General features: G+C 37.6%; 1 non-coding gene across 1 annotated transcript; it reads left to right on the forward strand.

Annotated features, from left to right (window-relative positions):
• The first annotated feature begins 1302 nt into the window (after nucleotides 1-1302).
• Nucleotides 1303-1421, forward strand: LOC112485606. The gene has a single exon (XR_003048509.1). It is a non-coding gene; the product is annotated as a 5S ribosomal RNA (ribosomal RNA).
• Nucleotides 1422-5092: the final 3671 nt, after the last annotated feature.

Raw genomic sequence — 5092 nt, forward strand, 5'->3', positions numbered from 1 at the left:
TAAATTAGTGAGCCTTTGAGTTGGGGCCAGAAAATATGGCCTTAGAGCTCCTTTTAATGATTCATTTCCTTTTTGGTCATATAAACTGCACAATTGAAATGAAAGGGGAAAATAATTGAAAATTTCACTTTTAGGTGCCAATAACACATTGCACTAAACTGATGGAAGAAGTTATCCAAAGTACTGTATAACATCTTGTTTATAATTTAATGTTTTCTAAAGTGAAAAATGTTAGTGGTTTTCCAAACAGCCAAATAAAAATAATTCTTTGTAAATAAAAACACTTAATAATACCAGTTGTCTGTTTCTTCTTGTTTTGAGTTTTTTAATTGGCAGACTATTTACTGATTGAATGATAGAAGACAATGATATTGCCCAAATTATTATGCTTTTTAGGTTATAAAATATGAAATCAGAATGCAAAGAGAAAGGACCAAATCATATAACCCATATACCTTAGCAAATTGCTTTAGTTTTCTTATACCTCAGTTGTAAATATTTGCCTCAAATCCTTTTATTAAAAGGCAGGATAAGCCATAAGTAAATATATAAATATATATATAAAATATAAATGAAAAGCCTTTTTTTTTACTCGTGTTGATTTTGTTAATTTGTGACATTTTACACACATTCTAATAACCTTTTCTAATAGAGAAAACTATAAAGAAAAAATGAAATGCAAGATTAAAAATTAGTCTTCCTACAAAATTACAGAGAATATGCTTAACGCCTTCTTTTCAATACTCAGGAAACTCTTAGCTGGGAGACTGAGGTTTTAAATACATACTTTAAGCCAAAGGCAAAAAAAAAAAAAGTTGCCTTATCTTAGAGATATTCCCTTATCTCAGAGATTCTTCTTAATTATCCGTAGGAGATCTGATCAAGTTCAGATTTTCTGAGTATGTTAAGAAATTAAACCTCTTAAAACCTATTTGAGGTGGGGATTGGAGGAAACAGATAGGTATGAGATTCCATGTCCAGTTTATTGATTTCTTTGATAGATTTTAGAGTACCTACTATGTGTGTTGCTCTGGGACACAACAGAAAGCAGATTTCCTTTTGTTGGGTTTCAATCTAGAGAGGAAGATGGGCATTTACCAAAGCCATGTAAATAAATGCAAAATTGCTATTCTGAAAAGTGGTATGTGGTACCTTGAAAGCTTTGAAGTGTGTTGAATTCCATGCCTCCCATGATCACACCAAAATTGCAACTAAATTATAGAACTACCATCATCAAAAAACTCAAGACTAACAGAAGTCCTATAAGGATATAAAGAAGTCACATCAAGACTGGTAGAACAGGTCTATGGCCATGCTACCCTGAATAAGCCCAATCCCGTCTGATCTTGGAAGCTAAGCAGGGTCGGGCCTGGTTAGTACTTGGATGGGAGACCACTTAGGAAGACCAGGTGCTGTAGGTGTAAAAAAATAAGGGATTGTAAGCTGACAAGGTCCTTGCAATCTGTGAGGTCAACCTCACCTAAAAAAAGGGTTGCCTCACCTAAAAAAAAGGTTGCCTCACCTAAAAAAAAAAAAAAAAAGACTGGTAGAACAGATGCAGAATGGGCAGGTCCCAGAATGGGCAGGTCCCACTCTTGGCTGCAGAGGCCTCCCTTGAAGAGTGAGGGGTCACAGCCCCACAATGAGCTCCTTAGCTCAGGCCACCAGTGGCAGGAAGAGAAGTCTCCATACATTTGGCTATAAAAACCTTTGGAGATTGTGGCTGAGAGGCAAAGGGCTATTAAAGACCAATGTGCTGCTCTTAAAGGGCCAGCACACAAACTCACAAATTTACTCACTCTAAGCTCTAGTACAGAGATAGCTGCAAAAGTGCCAGGGACATACAGGAACTAAATTGACTAACTTCAGGATGAGGGCTGAAAGGGTGGGGGTCAGGGAAACTCTCTGGGGACAGAAGCAGTGCCACTGTTCCATTGTGGAGCTCTCATAACACCCAGCCAGCTTGGTGCAGGTAGGTGCCAAATCTGTGCTCTCCGTTAACCTGGCTAACACTATTCACCCCCTCCTAGTGATCTGCAAACCTCACATGAGTGGTGACTACCCTAAGCCTGTGCTGCAGACTTTCTCAAAGGTCTGCAAATCCAACACAAATGACAGCACCCCTCAGATCGTGCTACAGACTCTAAGGTCCATAAACTCTACACAAGTTGCAGCCAGCCTTGGCATATGTTATAGCTCCTATTAAGTGACACCAAGCCCAGCACAAGCAGCTACCAGTTTCAATTTGTATTGTGATTCCCACCAGGTGGTCCCAAGTCTTAAGTGGTGGCCAGCCTTAGCCTGTTATGTAGTTCTAACTAAGCAGCCACAAGTCTGACACAAGTGGTAGCTAGCCTCAGGGTGCATCATAGTACCCATCAAAAAAATCCAAAGCCAGGCACAAGTGGCAGATGACCTTGGTTCACAGCATAGCCTCTCCCAAGCCCAGCACAAGCAGCAAACCAACTGCTCCTACCAAAGCGGCCCCAAATCCGGCACAAGTGGCAGCTGACAGCCTGCACTGGAGCCCCTCTCAAGAGGCTCCACACCCAACATACCAAGTGGCTGGCCTCAAATAACACTAGAGTCCACTGAACTATCTCCACAACCACCACACCTGAAGGGTAGCCTCAGCCAGCACCAGCGTCCTGCTAAAGCAACTCCTGCTCTATGTGGTAAGCCCACAACAGCTCTTCTGCTGTAGCTGTGACCAGCCTTCACAGCCAGTCAGCCCGAGGGTCAAACACACTCATTGATGTGTCAGCAGATATTGAGGCTTAATTATAAAGGAGGGTATACGCGAGCCACACAGATAACACCTGACCCAGGTGACCAAGGGGTCTGTGCTACTGGGCTCCACAGAACATTTTCTACTTAAGGCCATGCTGTCAAAATCGGGAGATTTAGCAGATCTACCAAATACACAGAAGCAAACACAGGCTGTCGGCCAAAATGAGGAGAAAAATAAACATATCCCAGTCAAAAGAACAGGACAAAACTCCAGAAAAAGAACGAAACAAAATGGAGACAAGCAAACTACCAGATACAGAGTACAAAACACTGGTTATAAGGATGCTCAATGAACTTGGAATTAGGATAAAAGAACTCAGTGAGAATTTCCGCAAGGGATAGGAAATACAAAAATAATATAGAAAACAAGAGCCAATCAGAACTAAAAAATACAATAACTGAAATGAAGAATACACTAAAGAGAATCAGCATTGGGTTAGATGAAGCAGAGGATTGAGCTATCTAAAGACAAGGTAGCAGAAAACACCCAATTGAGCAGCAAAAAAGAACAAAGGATAAGAAAAATGAGGATAGTTTAAGGAACCTCTGGGAGAGACAACATCAAGCACAACAACATTTGCATCATAGGGGTCCTAGGAGGAGAAGAAGAGAGAAAGGAATTGAAAACCTGTTTCAAGAAATAATGACTGAAAACTTTCCTAACCTGGTGAAGGAAATAAACGCAGAAGTCTAGGAAGCATAGAGCATCCCAAACAAGATTAACCCAAAGAGGCCCACACCAAGACACATAATTAAAATGCCAAAGGTTAAAGAGAAAGGGAATCTTAAAAGTAGCAAGAAAAAAAGCAGATAGTTACACATAAGGGAACTCCTAATAAGACTGTCAGCTGATTTTTCAATAGAAACTTTGAAGGCCAGAAGGGATGAAAAGAAAAACCTACAATGAAGATTACTCTACCTAGCAAGGCTATCATTATGAATTGAAGGAGCGATAGTTTTCCAGACAAGAAAAAGCTAAAGGAGTTCATCACCAGTAAACCAATACTATAAAACAATGCTAAAGGTACTTCTTTAAGTAGAAAAGAAAAAAAAAATCAATAAAATTATACAGGAAAGAAAATCTCACCGACAATGGCAAACAGTAAGGGTAGTGGATCGACTAATTATAAAGCTAGTGAAAACATTACAAGACAAAACTAGGAAGATCATGTGTAATTACAACACTAAATTAAGGGATACACACAACATACAAGAAGTAAAAATGACAAAGACATAAACATGGAGGAGCAAAAATAATGATTTTAGAATGTTTTTTAACATAAGTAACCAACTTAAACTGCTATAAACTTAGATTGATATATCTAAAACGCATGGTAACCACAAACTAAAAATCTATAAAGATATACAAGAAATAAAGAGAAAGAAATCTACACATGACATTGTACAAAGTCATCAGTTTTCAAGAAATGAGACCAAGAGAATAAGAAAGCGATACCGGTACTTGAAACTAATTGGGGGGGAGGGGGGAGGGGGAACCCTCTTTCTAACTGAAGATTCCCAAATCTAACACAATCCTAAAGTTTTTTATGGTGTTACCAATGACGGACTGTGAAACTAAAAGTTAATTTAGTAAAGGAAGTTAATAAATATGCCATTTTTCAATTTTATGTTTTTGGTATTGCAACTTAATAATAATTTATAATTTATTGTGAAAAAAAGAAAAGGACAGAGAAAAACTACAAAAACATTCATAAAATAAAATGGTGATAACTACATACTTATCGATAATTACTTTAAATGTAAATAGATTAAATGGTCCAATCAAAAGACATAAGGTGGCTGAGTGGATAAAAAAACAAGATCCATAAATATGCTGCCTATAAGAGATCCAGTTCAGATCAAAAGACACACATAGACTGAAATTAAAGGGATAGAAAAGATATTTAATGCAAAGGGAAATGAAAAAAAAAAAATAGCTAGGGTAGCAATACTTATGTCAGACAAAATAGAATTTAAAATAAAGCCATAACAGAAGACAAAGAAGAGCATTTCATAATGATAAAGGGATCAATCTAACGAGAGGCTATAACTCTTGTAAACATTTATACACTTAATGCTGGAGCACCTAAATATACAAAGAAAATATTGACAAACATAATCAGAGAGATTGGTAATAATATAACAATAATAGGGGACTTTAATACCCCACTGACTTCAATGGATAGATTATCCAGACAGAAAATTAACAAAGAAACAGTGGCATTAAATGACACAGTAGACAAATGGACTTAATTGATATTTTTGAAACATTTACTCAAAAGCAGCAGAATATATATTCTTT

This window comes from Pteropus alecto, unplaced genomic scaffold, assembly GCF_000325575.1.
Source record: "Pteropus alecto unplaced genomic scaffold, ASM32557v1 scaffold5, whole genome shotgun sequence".
NCBI classification, from domain to species: Eukaryota; Metazoa; Chordata; class Mammalia; order Chiroptera; family Pteropodidae; genus Pteropus; species Pteropus alecto.